This window comes from Budorcas taxicolor, chromosome 6 (genome assembly GCF_023091745.1).
Source record: "Budorcas taxicolor isolate Tak-1 chromosome 6, Takin1.1, whole genome shotgun sequence".
Lineage (NCBI taxonomy): Eukaryota > Metazoa > Chordata > Mammalia > Artiodactyla > Bovidae > Budorcas > Budorcas taxicolor.
The window spans coordinates 32,724,196-32,740,082 of NC_068915.1; the positions used below are offsets into that span (position 1 = coordinate 32,724,196).

General features: G+C 35.3%; 1 protein-coding gene across 1 annotated transcript in view; it reads right to left on the reverse strand.

Moving 5' to 3' along the window:
* Nucleotides 1-15,887, reverse strand: part of GRID2 (glutamate ionotropic receptor delta type subunit 2) — a 1,620,720-nt gene that overhangs the window by 1,304,093 nt on the left and 300,740 nt on the right. The gene's annotated exons all lie outside the window — the stretch shown is intronic.

Below are 15,887 nucleotides of genomic sequence, written 5' to 3' on the forward strand. Positions count from 1 at the left end.
TACCTCTCTAAAGTAAGTAAATACTTCTATTACAAAAACTGCACCACTTGCTATGCATATCCACAAAGTTTACTGAAACCTATTAAGACTTCAGAACTGTGTGCATGCATGCTCAGCTGCCTCTGACTCTTTGCAACCCTATCTATGGACTATAGCCTGCCAGTCTCCTCTATCCATAGCATTCTCCAGGCAAGAATACTGGAATGGGTAGCCATTCCCTTCTCCAGGGAATCTTCCTGACCCAGGGATTGAACTCAGTTCTCCTGCATTGCAGGCATATTCTTTACCATCCGAGCCACCAGGGAAGCCCACACATAGGTAAACAGATAGATGGATACAGCGGCATAAGTACAATAACCAAGAAATGAAGCATATTAAGGTGAAAACCTGCAATTCTGAAATGCTTTAAAAATTTGTTCTATAAGACAATAGTTAGTTTTCTTAAACTGTAATTATAAAGTAGGAAAATATTCTCGTTCCTAGCAAATATGAATTTAGTAAATAAGAAATCTACTGAAAAAAATATTTTGGATGAAAACTACTACTAATGGACAGTCTTGATGCACATATTTTATAATATTGTCTATTTTGTCCAGCCTGGAAACTTTCATATAAATAAACTACATTTGCAGGGAATACCTGCACCAACTTATCACTACAAAACTGATAATTTTCTAACATGAAATATTATCAAAATAGTTTTATAAAAGTAATAAATAACATAATCATGCATCTAAAATGAAGAGTAGGGCCCACAAGAGTTAGGTAACTGGCTAAAACCACATTTCTTATTAAAACTACTCTTACATTTGTGGTTCAAAGTTACGGTCAGATTTAGTTATCCAACTAATCATTTTAAAGTCAGTATTTTAATGGTCATCACTTGCCATTTTAAGAGCAAATGTATTCTTGCATGGGGTACTTTTCCTGCTTTTGTACACCAACTACACTGACAACACAGGGCATATTCTAGGACTGTAAAGAAAAAAATTATTTGGTATTATAGCAGAAAAATATATATTTCATAAACAGATACATTCTTCACCATTGACTACCTGAATTTCAAATGTGTTGGCTTATTCCCTTTATGTGAAGCTTCTATTACTTTGTGACTGATTGAGATTCTTTTGGATCTTAAATTTATATTATTCTCTGCTGTTGACCAGGGACAGAATTCTTTCCATTCTCTGATTTTTCATTCAGAAAGGAATATTTTATCTTATTTTGAACTTTAAGAGTCTCCCACTGTAAGAGAACTATGAAATTTAGGATGTAGAACTGTTCAAGCCAGACCATATTCTGATACTGAGCTCTATTCATAAGTCCAAATGAAATTCCTAACAGAAAGTGCTATGACTTCAAAATTACTTCACATTCATCCAACCAAAATTTAACTTTCTCTCATCTTCTATCAAGTGCTGTACCTATATTTAAGTGTCAATCAGCTCACCATGATTACATTTTGCCATACACTAATGTAATGGTTGTACATCTATCTTGTCCATTAAAAAATACACTCTGAGGACAACAATGCTTTATTAATCAGCTTTTGCACTTCACATTCACCTTTACATAGAAGTAAATAGCTAATGTCTACTACATTAAATTCATATTCATATGACCATGTTAAAGTTAGTTTTATTTGAAATTGTTTTGCTTAAATCCTAAAGAGTTTTATTCTTCTCCACGTAGAAGAAAGCCTCAGTATTACATGATGCATACCTGTTTTCTACCTATTGTGGAAACAGTAGGTTTGTGTGAAACAGGTTTCATTTTCTTGGGCTCCAAAATCACTGCAGATGGTGACTGCAGCCATGGCATTAAAAGACGCTTGTTCCTTGGAAGAATAGCTATAAAAAAACCTAGACAGTGTATTAAAAAGCAGAGACATAACTTTGTTGACAAAGGTCCAAAGAGTCAAAGCTATGTTTTTTCCAGTAGTCATGTATGGATGTGAGAGTTGGACTATAAAGATGAGCACCAAAGAACTGCTGCTTTCAAACTGTGGTGCTAGAGAAGACTTTTGAGAGTCCCTAGAACTGCAAGGAGATCAAACCAGTCAATCCTAAAGGAATATTCATTGAAAGGACTGGTGCTGAAACTGAAGCTCTAATACTTTGGCCATCTGATGTGAAGAGCTGACTGATTGGAAAAGACCCTGATACTGGGAAAGATTGAGGGCAAGAGGAGAAGGGGGAGACAGACGATGAGACGGTTGGATGGCATCACCAATTCAATGGATATGAGTTTGAGCAAGCTGCAGGAGATAGTGAAGGACAAGGAAGGCTGGTGTGCTGCAGTCCATGGGGTCGCAAAGATTCAGACAAAACACAGCAACTGAACAATGAAAAACAACCTATTTTATGGCTATCCTGCATTCGTAGTTGAGTAGTAGTGAGGATAAAACAGACCCACAAATTCTCACATAATTAAATATGACAATCTCATATTTGATACTTGAAGTAAACATTATAGATCAAAAAGGGTTCAGAGTTCATAGGCAGATCAGAGCCCGTAACCTGAAAGAAGGGAATTTCAATTAGATTTTAAGGAATAGGTAGAATAACTCACTTAAAGAGTAGAGGAAGGACTAGGTAAGTAAGGAACAAATAAACATACAGAAGTAGAAAAATGTAGGATTTGCATTCATAGGAAGTTATCTCATCTAGATTAATATTACAGTTCATGAAAAGGTATAGAGAGAAGAGTTATTGAGTAAGTTGGAGCCAGAAGGAGGAGAAAGGAAACTATATGGGTAATTTGACATAATTATATTTAGGGTTTAATTAGTTTTACATAATTTTTAGAGTCTCTGAAATGAAAAATAATGAGTTGACTGACTTTACTCAATAGTTACATATTGAAAATTTGATAAAGAGATGTTTAATAATGGGACAATATTCTAGGCAGTCAGTAAAGAATAGAGTAAGAAACATTCAAATGTATATATCTCTGCATATGACGATGCTGAAGTTTGAGAATCAGTGCTCCTAACAGAATTATATTCCAGAGCTGGGAAGACTTAGAATTATAAATAATTCTCCCCTGCTATTTTTGCAAAGGATAACCCTGGTGGCTCAGAGGTTAAAGCGTCTGCCTCTATTACGGGAGACCTGGGTTCGATCCCTGGATCGGGAAGATCCCCTGGAGAAGGAAATGGCAACCCACTCGAGTATTCTTGCCTGGAGAATCCCATAGACAGAGTAGCCTGGTGGGCTACAGTCCATGGGGTCGCAAAGAGTCGGACACAACTGAGTGACTTAACTCAATAGTAGCTCTTAACAAAAATTAGTTGTACTATTATTGAGCTTTGTAGAAATTTTCACTCACTGTAAACTTAATATAAATTTTCCAGCCCAAGGAGTCTTTAATTTATATATTAGTCACAACTTTCTGAGGCAGAAAAGTTGATAAACTTACCAACTCTTCAAGGATACCACAAACAAGTAGTGGTGGTAAAAGTGCTTCCACTTGTCAGCAAAGAAAACTCATTCCATTTCTTTATAACTTTTCCTTTTCAGAATTTCCAAAAGCTTAACTGAAGCACATAATCCTAACAAAGTTACTCTTTTCACTCATTAAACTAGAAAGGTGGGGCGCAGGGGTGGGGGGTGAGTGGGGATATGGTGGTTAGATTACAATTTAATCCTTTACAAAATCACTCTGATATCTCTTACTCCACAGGCTCATTTCTGAGGCAGTCTCAAAGTCATGGGAAAATGTACCAACTACACAATTCTCTGTGCCAAAGAATAAAAAGAGTTGGCCTAGATAATTTAGAACCATAAATATTATGCTCATATTACCTATAATTGACAAATACATGTTTATAAACTGTTTCCATAGAATAATTTTATAGAAGAGAACTACATATGAGTACCTATCACGATTATTGCACTGTTAGGTATTTACATGTATGTGTATGTGGTAAGTGACTTCAGTCAAGTCCAATTATTTTGTGATCCCACAGACTGTAGCCCACCAGTCTCCTCTGTCCATGGGATTCTCCAGGCAAGAATACCGGAGTGTGTTTCCATTTCCTTCTCCAGAGTATCTTCCTGATCCAGGGATCGAACCCAGTCTCCTGCATTGCAGGCGGGTTCTTTACCACTAGCACCACCTGGGAATCATTTACATATATATTCTATTTTAATCTTTACTAGGCTTTTGTGAGGTAGATATTATTAACAAGAAAATTGTGTGCTAGACAGACAAGATTTAAATTCTTGATTGGACTCCAAAGCCCAAGCTCTTCCCATTATGGCCATCGTCTCACCTGAGTTTGTACGTATCTCCAGGATGCACAATTGGATGTGAGAACCTTGAAGAGAGTGGGCTGGGAATAAAGCAACCAATACTGAAAATTGATAATTGACCATAAGCACTGTTAGGAGCATAACCTGCAAAAATATTTATAATAAAATTCAATGCCTACCTAGTTTTAATGAAACACCTATCATTAGGTTAGTTGCAAAGTTATGGTACTTAATGCTCAAATAGAGAAAAAGTTTCTAATTATGTTCACTGCTGGGTTGACACTGTGTTAGCCTTGGAAATTATTAGCATATTGCAATATCATTTCAGTGTCACTCAGTGCCCATTAACCTGGGGGAAATCTGTGTAATTTCATCTATAGCCTACAGAGTAAAACACAAAACTGAATTTTCCTTGTTCTTTATTGCAATGGCCTCAGTCTAAGTAAACTCAACTTGTTCTTTCCAAAGAGATTTCATGTTGTCACAAGGAGAGAACTCACAAATGAGGGCCTCCAGGCAGGAATGGATCATTAGACTAATTGTGAGAAATGGATTCAAAAGCAAAACGAATCTTCTTTGAAAACTATAATCTAAACTTTTCAGTGGAAAATAAAGCATATATTTAGACAGAATGAAGTTATTCATTGTTAGAGTTGAGTATGCCTATTTGAGAGAGTCTACTCTTTGTGTTAAGGTGTACCCAAGTCTAGCCACATAGCCTTTGAAAGAATACAGAACTTATTCTAATAATGATTTTACAAATATTTGGAATTATCAAACTACTGAAGTCATGACATCACTAGACTATTGTGATCTTCTAGATAGGTATTAGCAGTAATAATAATAATTATAATATATGTATTTAAAAAAATTAAAGATGTGCATATTTGCAAGATTATACAAGTAAGCCAATAATCCACCAACTCTCAATTTTATGGTTAGTATTAAAGAACAGTGATAGGAATCATTCAAAATTGAGACTAGTGCAAAGGCCATTATTTTCATAGAACCTAGTGTAGATTATATATATATATATATATATGTAATATATATGTAGTAAAATAAATATGTCTTCATATATATATTTTGCAATATAAATACTGAATATAAACAAAATAATATAGTCACACAATGAAGTTTTGTGCAGGCTAAACTAAGCCTAGAGTGTAAAAGATTGTACTGAACATTTAAATGATGTACACACAACATATTATCTGCCTCTGCAAAGAGAATACACTAAGCTCCATGAAACAACTGAACTTCAGGGCCTCCAGGGAAACAAAATGTGCAAGAAGCATATTAAGCTATTTGTGTAACTTACTTGGCATGAAATATTTCTCATTTTGCCAAATGCAAAAATAGAAGCTTAAAGGGATTAGGTAAATATCATTAGATCAGTCAGTATACCACAGAAATAAGGTTCAAACACAAGTTGGCACCAAAATCTGTATATATTTCTATTACGCTGGCATTTCCCAAGCACGCTCTATGGGAAAGTAATAGGTATTATATGAAACAAGGACGCCATGCTGTAGAAATTTAAAATACACTGAGTTAAAGAAAGTGAGCAACCTTCTTTAATGCAGGACTTCCCAAAGCCTTGGATATGCCACTGAACTTCGTAAGTATTGAACAATGAGACAGAACATGTGACATTTCCCACAATTATTTCACTTCAGAAATCCCATTTCAAATGGGATTATTCAAAAGGCATTTTGGAAAATACTGCGCTACACACCCAGGCAATATTTTTAAAAGATTTCAAAGAAAGGACTGATTTGCTGAAAAGTAGAATTAGAAAAAAAAATTAGAAAAATTAGAAAATGTCATGAAGAAATGGCCTTGAGCAAGGTCTGGAAAAATACATAGGATATAAATGAGTAAAGAGAAAATGTTTCAGGCAGGTAAATGTATCTAAACAAAAGCATATATTGACACTACACCCTTGTAAGACAGTGACCAATAAAGGATAGAAAATATTACCAGGGGTTTTAGCATTATGCAGTTTACCCCCAAACCAATACACAATCCTGGTTTTGCTCAAAGCCTGTCATGTGGGTTGGGAGAAAAGAATAAAATACGATTACCTTGGAAGTGTGTGGGCAGATTACAAAAAGTTTCAAAAGAGAGAGGAAAAAAGAAAAAATTAAATTAAATTTTAAAAAAGAGAGAGGAACCGAATTATTTGTTAATCTCATTACACAATCCACCCAGTGCTGCTTTCTCTCTGCCATGCTAAAGCTGTAGGATGTGTATGGGGAAGAGAACCCAGTGGGAGGTTATTTCCAGAGCATGGGAGCAAGGATTAGCTTTGAGACCCAACATCACTGGGCACTTTGAGTCCATCTGCATCTCATCAAGCAGCTCCCCTTCTCCACATTCAACCATCAGAGCTCTCCTCTCTGGGGTATGCAACATGAAGGAGGAGACCTGTCCCTCACTCATAGCTCCTAAAATGTCATTTCCTGTCAATATTTCACTTGTTTAGCAATGATATAAAGCCAAAGATATTCTACTAATATAGGAAAATATTTTAAAGTTTCCTTTTAAAGTAAATAAGGAGTGATGATTACTTGTGTCTCTCTTTTTTTTTACTTTTAATCACACTGTAAAAAGCTTAATTTTGGTAAAACTTAAAATTAATTATTAAGTAATAACACTGTTTCTCCATATGCATGAGCACTTTGCAATCTCTGTGAGTTATGATAGGGCTCAGGGGATCAGTAACTTTTCCTCTTACTTTTACACAAACCTGACCCTTAAGTAAAAATATTGTAGCCAAGTTAGAAATGAGGAATCAGTTCCTGTTTTAATATATGAATTTCTAATTACTTATACAGAGACATTTGAGCTTTCCTCTAGTTTACATATTCAGCATACTTAATCGGACTATTTTCCCTCTAAGCTAGTATTTTTGACTTATAGTTCTCTTTGACTATGGACTACAATAAAGTGTTTAGTATAATTAATAATAGTAAGAAAAAGAATGCCTTCCTCAGAAAGATGTCAATAACCAACCTACCAATACTTGACAAGTTGATGTCTTAACAGCAATTCTACACATATAAACGCTTTAAAAGCACATACAAGGAAATGCCTTGTATAAAATAAGCATATAAACGTATACTTGTATAACATCTACCGAACAGTTGAAGTATAATAAGATTAAATTAAGCAAAGAAATTTACTTACAGGTTATGGAAATGCATTAAAAATGAAACGCAAACTGTTGCTAGGAAATTTTATAGAGAAAGGTGCATAGAAATTATGTTGAAAACTAGAAAACAGCTAATGGTGAAATGAATATGGAATAGGTCTCCAGCCATAATAAATTTATTAAAGGTTTTACTCAGCTCTTAAAAGATATCAAGCCAATCACTGTTTAATCTACTGTTGACCTCTGCAGCAAGTATATTTGAGTATATCAGTTGTTCCAGGGGCACTAATCAGCTCTAATAATAGATTCACTATTTCCATCTATCTTACAACAAATATTTATTGCATCTGCCTTATATGTAAAACTCAGTGCTGGACACTGGGATTACAAATGGGTAGAAAAATATATGATCTGGTGGTATGTAGCTAGCTAACCCAACTATCATAAAAGGCAGCATCTAATGGTGCCTTTGATTAAAACACAAAGAAATAAAAACAAAGATGTGTTGGAGAGACCAGAAGTGGAAAAATAACCATCTGGGTTCACCAGGAAAATCTTATTGGAGAAGGCAACAACAGTGTTTCTTGAATTTACTATTATAATATAGTACAAACTCTCAAACCAGGTTTCATGAAAGTTCAATTTATTGCCTTGGCCTTTAAAAAAGAAAAAAGGAATGGGATGGCTCTGAAGTTTTTTTTGAATAGGAAAATGACAGTATGGCAAAACCAATACAGTATTGTAAAGTAAAATAAAATTAAAAAAAAAAAAAAATACTGCCAGTTCATCCCTATGGCTATAACCTGGGCAGCATCTCTACCATCAGTATAGTCATGTGATAGCTCTCTAGTTGATCTGTTTTTCCTCTACTCTTTCAATATTCCCACCCATGTGTATATATCGTAGCATTATACAAAATGGAGCTTTTTAAGATGATATCTATGACGTTCCTCATCTCATAGGAACAATCCTATGCAATGTCAAGCATTTGTGAGAGGGCTGGCCAACTACAGGAAACTCTATGAGTTTCAGAAATAGAATGAAAGAATCTTTCAAGCAAAGATTAATAACTCAATTCTTAAATTTGTGTTGAAAAGACAAGACTGACTATAGGAATACAATTAAAAATTATTCTGGTCCTGTGCTTCTATGCAAAGTATATGTAGCATATTATCAATGATTAAAAGACATTAAAGTTTCTTTAGAATGTAGGAAGTATGCATGTACTTATCATAAACATTGACAATTTGCTTCTTTCTCAGCATTTGCTATTACACGCTAAGGGAAGTCTGTTGCCATGTTGAAAACTCCCCTATAAAGTAACCTATAAGGCAAGGAAGTCTGTCTCTAGCCAGATGCCAGTGAGAATCTGAAGCCTGCAAACAGTCTGGTGAGTGAGCTTGGAAATCCACGCTCCCTAAATTAAGCCTTGAGATAACTGCATCCCTGGTCCAAAGCTTGAAATGCAACCTTGTGAGGGAGTCTGGGTCAGAGTCCTGACCCTCAGAAACACTGGAATAATATATATTTGTAAACCATTTACCCCATTTTGGGGTAATTTGTTAGATGATAGTAGACTACTAATATATTGCAAAACTTAAAGAAAAAAATAATCACAACAAAATTAGCTTCAATTACTTTTCATTTCAAATATATAATAATGTTTAATTAAGTACAATGATTGGTTAAAATACTGAAGGAAAAATATATTTACATATACTTTATATCATCTAAAATATGCTTTTAATTTTAAAGTTAAGTCTTTCTTATTTCTGGGAAAGGAGAAGAAATCAATCTTTATGAAAGTGGGCATTAGACTTTGGAAAAGTTTCAGTACATACAGTGATATCTTTCTTTGGTCTTTTGTTATCAGAATTTTGATAACTTTTCAAGGAAATCCTTCTCACGATGTCTTTATGTTATTGGCCTTTTTTTTTTAACCTTAGAACACATACATTTTCCACAACTGAGTCTTTATTACTGGATCAGTTTTCCCTGGAGATCACATCTCAGGTTAAATTTGAGCCCCCTTCATGTTTTGTCAGGGGTCAAAGGGACCAAATAGTTTAAATTGTTGAAATAAGTCAGAGAAGAATAATAGGTTCTTATAATCTAGTAACTCTAGCAGTCATCCCTGAGGACCATCTGCCAGAGAATTTAAAGCTCAGGCAGCAGCCTCTAACAACGGAGGGAAAAATCAGAGGGTGAAATACAAACTTTTACTAGAAAAAGGAAATCAAAATAATAAAAAAGCTTTACAGAAGTGAGAAGCATCTGTGATTCTATGTGCAACATCACACCCATGAAAGTTTGAAGATAACTTCTTCCTCAACATGACTTGGAAACCAAATCTGAGAAGACGAAAAATGTGAAAAGCCTCTTTACTTCTGACAAACTACATATGAAAAAAATTGCCAGTATGCAATTAAGTAAATTTCATCCCAATATTTTAGGAAGTTTTTCTCTATTTTTCTTCCCTGCCAAACTCCTGTAAGTTATGATGTATGCCAAATGCCTTCATTTTCTCACCATCTTTTTCCTCACTTCTTTTGCAATCTTGTATCATCTTTAACACTGCGGTAATGGATTCTCACTAGCCTCAATGAAATTAAAGTTAAGCGTCTTTCTCTGCCAAATATTACTTGAAATCTCTGTAGCTTTGATTGAATTTATCTGTTCCACTTTAGAATGCTCTTCTTCCTTAACTTTTTAGTCTTGTTCCATCTAAATTAAACTCTGATTTGTTCAGTTACAGTGTATCTTATTGCCGCTGTGCTGCGCTTATTCACTCAGTCATGTCCGACTCTGTGACCCCATGTGCTGTAGCCCGCCAGGCTCCTCTGTCCATGGGTATTCTTCAGGCAAGAATACTGGAGTGGGTTGCCATGCCTTTCTTCAGGGGATCTTCCCAACCTAGGGATCAAACCCAGTTCTCCCACATTGCAGGCGGATTCTTTACCGTCTGAGTCATCAGGGAAGCCCATATTTTATTGTTACTTTACTTCAACCCAAATTCTAACTGCAGATATCTCATATGGCTTAATCTGACCTTTTATTTTTCCATTCTCTATATGTGTTCACTTAAGACATATTAAGCCCTCTGTACCATAAAGATATTGAAGATATTCTGACTCCTCAATTTAGCTTTCAAGATTATTCTTCATTTAGTACTTTCTGGTAATTATGCCTCCAAATATCTTCTCGTGGAACTCTCATAAATGGATCCCATTCTCAAAATCATCTTCTCTCTGCTTTTGAAAAAAATATCCCCTGCTTTTGTATCACCTAATTATATGGAAAAAAAAAAAAAAAACTGAAGTCTAATCTTTGAGTCTTTTTGTTGTATAAGTGCCTTTACTGACTCTTCAACAGGATAATAATAACAATCTACCTTAACTTTGTCGGCTAAATACAAAGCCTAGGAGGTGAAAAACTGAAGGGAATGGCAACCCACTTCAATATTATTGCCCAGAGAAATCCGTGAACATGAACAAGGAGCCTGGTGGGCTACAGTCCATGAGGTTTCAGAGTCAGACTGTACTAAGCAGCAGAGCTGCAGCAGCATAGTCTTAGCCTAACAAAACGCTTTTGTTCATGATATATCCAGTTCAACACCATTCCTCCTCAGCTTTTATCTGGAAATTGTCCTTCCCTGTGCTATTAAAGACAGTTAATACAACCAGAAAAATAAATTTAAAACACATTATAAAATTTTTCACATAAAAGAATTCTGTAATGTACTGTGTTTTACACAGATTACGAGATACAAATGTGTTCTAGGAATAAACTTGGGAACTTCTTAGATATTAAGTTTACAAGTGGGAATTTCCTTATCCTCAGTTCCAAAAAGAGTGAGACTTTTTAACAAAGAAGCGGTGTAGCCTCTTAACCTTACTCTCCTTTCTGCTGAAAGAAAGAAAAGTGACTTCTCTCATTTGTAAATCCTAAAAAGGAAGTTAGTGGATCTGCTGCTGCCTACCCCTCCCACCTTGCCTCCATCCTTTTCTCTTCCTCTCTCTCTGCCTTTGTCTCTGTCTCTCCCCGACACCCTACCCTACCAAGCCATACACAGACAACACTGTTTTCATCTTTTGAGCAAGTCTGCCCAAAGAAGCATGTATTCTGAATGTTTCTGAAAATAACCCTGCAGTAAGCTGATTGGAGCAGACCTAGTTGAGTGTAGAGAGGGGAAAGCCTGGAGGTCTTCAGCTGTGTCTGAGACCTGCAGGGACGTCTACATAATTGCAGGGTGAAAAAATTAAGAAGCCTAGTAAGTTTGTCATTCTAAGGAATAACCCATGTTTTCTAATCCAACTATTATCAGCAATAACTCATAAATTTGGCCTCCATTAGTCTGGGAAGTTATTTGTTGCTCCCTCAAACCTTCAAACTCTCTGTTATCATAATACACCTAATCCTTTGCTTCAGACTCTTACAGTCGCCATTCTAGCTGAGCTTTTAGAATCTGATTCATCCTCTTTTAAGAGAACTTGCTGTCATAGCAATCCCTACGTGCTCCCCTGGATACAGGTTCTTTCTTCTCTTTGCCCATCATTTATTTCACTATTTCTTTATTTGAAACTCTATTACCCATGGCTACTTGACACTTTTGCTGTGAAATGTCTGCTATTACTGTCTCATTTTTAACCTTTTATACATTTTAATTTCTCTATTCACCACAATTTTACTGTAACTACTCTATCAAATGTCATAAATAATCTCATCATTAAATTAATAACTTTTATTTCAACCCCCATTTTCCCTGGTCTTGTCTAATTTTAGTGTTGACATATATTCTTTTCTTTCCTCAGAGGTTTCTGGGATACTACCACTATTTTCTGTTCTTCCTCCTTTTGCCTAGTCTGCATCCTAGTACAGACAAACATTCTCTTAAGTACAATCTTTGATTTTTTTACATTTCAGCAGATACCTACTGTCTCTCAGACCTAAGTCCTACTAACTCCAAGTATATGGCATGCCTCTTTCTCTCAACTCCAGTTCTAAATCTTCTTTCATCTAATACACATCCATCAACTCAAAATCAACCTCACCAAAACTAACATCATCACTGCTTCCTCCAAAACTGCCAAACTTTTAATGTTCCTACTATCATTTTGTCATTGTCTCAGGACTGAAATCATAGTGGGCTTTCTGCAATTCTTTTTCTCTATCCTGTTCTATTTGAGAGAGCTCTCACTCTTCTCTTTCTTACTTAAAACATGTAGCTCATTACTACGAAATCTTCTTCATTCCAACCAGGATCCTCCGTCCAAGCCTGGACAATTGCAGGCTCACTTCATGCGTCAACTCTTGCAGCAGTTGTCAACCTCCAGTCCCACCAATGTGACATATTTTAAGTTGGCTGATGTTATAAATGATGATGTTGTTTATATTTGTCCTACTGTCTTACGATTTATAAATTTATTTTCTAAACAGTACAAGCCTATTAATGTATCTCCAAATTCTATATTAATGCCTATATATTTATGTATTCAATAAAGATTTGCAGAATTAATGAATGACAAAATAAATGAAGGAATAATCCTCACAGGTACTAACATTTATAACTTCTCTGTCCTTGAGATAAGGCAGGTATTCAGTTCAGTTCAGTCACTCAGTCGTGTCACACTCTTTGCGACTCCATGGACTGCAGCATGACAGGCCTCCCTGTCCATCACCAACTCCTGGAGTTTACCCAAACTCACGTCCATTGAGTCAGTGAAGCCATCCAATCATCTCATCCTCTGTCGTTCCCTTCTCCTCCCACCTTCAATCTGTCCCAGCATCAGTGTCTTTTCCAGTGAGTCCATTCTTCCATTCAGGTGGCCAAACTAGAGTTTCAGCTTCAACATCAATCTTTCCAATGAACACTCAGGACTGATTTCCTTTAGGATGGACTGGTTGGATCTCCTTGTAGTCTAAGGGACTCTCAAGAGGCTTTTCCAACACCACAGTTCAAAAGCATCAATTCTTCTGTGCTTAGCTTTCTTTATAGTCCAACTCTCACTTTCATACATGACTACTGGAAAAACCATAGTCTTTTTTTTTAATTTAAATTTATTTATTTTAATTGGAGGCTAATTACTTTAAAATATTGTATTGGTCTTCCCATACCTCAACATGAATCTGCCACGGGTGTACACATGTTCCCAATCCTGAACCCCCCTCCCACCTCCCTCCCCAGACCATCCCTCTGGGTCATCCCAGTGCACCAGCCCCAAGCATTCTGTATCCTGCATCGAACCTAGACTGGCGATTCATTTCTTATATGATATTATACGTTTCAATTTAGAAAGATGGTAACGATAAACCATAGTCTCGACTAGATGGATCTTTGTTGGCAAAGTAATGTCTCTGCTTTTTAATATGCTGTCTAGGTTGGTCATAACTCTTCTTCCAAGGAGTAAGCGTCTTTTAATTTCATGGATGCAATCAACATCTGCAGTGATTTTGGAGCCCCTAAAAATAGTCTGACACTGTTTCCACTGTTTCCTCATCTATTTACTATAAAGTGATGGGACCAGATGCCATGATCTTAGTTTTCTGAATGTTGAGTTTTTCACTTTCCTCTTTCACTTTCATCAAGAGGCTCTTTAGTTCTTCTTTACTTTCTGCCATAAGGGTAGTGCAGCTGCATATCTGAGGTTATTGATATTTCTCCCAGCAATCTTGATTCCAGCTTGTGCTTCATCCAGCCATGCATTTCTCATGATGTACTCTGCATATAAGTTTAATAAGTAGGGTGACAATATACAGCCTTTATGTACTCCTTTCCCGATTTGGAACCAGTCTGTTGTTCCATGTTCACTTCTAACTGTTGCTTCCTCACCTGCATACAGATTTCTCAAGAGGCAAGTCAGGTGGTCTGGTATTCCCATCTCTTGAAGAATTTTCCACAGTTTATTGTGATCCACACAGTCAAAGGCTTTGGCATAGTCAATAAAGCAGAAATAGATGTTCTTCTAGAACTCTCTTGCCTTTTTGATGATCCAGGGGATGTTGGTAATTTGATCTCTGGTTCCTCTGCCTTTTCTAAAACCAGATTGAACATCTGGAAGTTTACAGTTCACGTACTGTTGAAGCCTGGCATGGAAAATTTTTAGCATTACTTTGCTAGCGTGTGAGATCAGCAGCATTTGATAGATGAGGAAGTTTTAGCCAAGTTAAATGATATGCTACAGGATATTAAGGAGCAGAATCTGGGATAGATCCCATAATGTATGCATATATTTTGTATCTTTTATACATATTACTTCTGATAACTACATTTCATTTTTTTAAATAAAGTTTTATAATTTTAATTCTGTGATTCAATAATGGAATATCTACTGACATAGATATATAGATAAATAGATAGGCATTTTTTTCCTCATAGGAATACTAAGTTTTTATTTTAAGGCTCTCTGTTATTTGTTGGATTACAAATATCATAGCTATTCACTTAACCTCTGTTGATGTCATTACCACAATATAAAAATGATATTATTTATGCTTCCTAGTTTACAGATGAAGGAAAATCTGGCATAGGAAAGTTATAATATAAAACAATATACACACTGTCTCGTGAAATTTTATTTCCAGTGATTATCATTTAATTAATTTGATGAAACAATCAGCCAAGATCATAAAAAATGTTTTACTTGCCTCAGGAAAGGTGACTAATTTTTAAATGAGGGTTTTAAATTATGAGACTAGTCTCTGTAAAGTAACTATCTACTATTAAACTGCAAACATTCTTATACTTTGTCTATCTGATGCTTCCTTTTCTATATGAATATTGCATATCTTATGATATTGCATAACTTATGATAATAAATTTACTATAAATATTAAGAGGTTTTAATGTGGATGGAACATAAAGATCTAAAGTGAGAAAATTCAAGAGCAGTGGGCAGTTGAGCCTACATGCTTTCAATATTTCTTGATTTTGGCACTTTGCAAAAATTTTTTCATTTCATCTCAATTATAGCACATGAAAAGTCTTTTTATTAGGCTCTTCTCAGTGCTATAAAGTGCTCGAAAGTGAGAAGATGCCCTCAATTAAGTAGGCTGAGAAAACAAGAATCCCAGAGTAAGCTCTTCACAGCCTCCAAAAGAAAGTCCTGCTAAATTGGTCTGAATATTTTTAGACTAAACAATCATAAATAAATATGAGTTACATTTATATGCATAGGAAAGTCAGATTATACTCAAGGTTTTTTTAAAAAAATGTGTTGCTTCTAAATCTATTCAACCCTCGAATGAAGATATTTAACATTTAATGGTAGATGTCTAATGAACATCTGTGGAATATGGATTTAAAAGAATGAGTTGACAGTTCTTAACATAAGATCATAAACTAAATATGTGTCATAAAGTTCTTCCTTTTGTAAATGAGAATTATCCTACACTTCACAGATGTTTCTTACATGTTTCATAAATACTCTAAAGATACAAAATATAATTTATGTGTTCATATTTATAGTTGCCTTAAA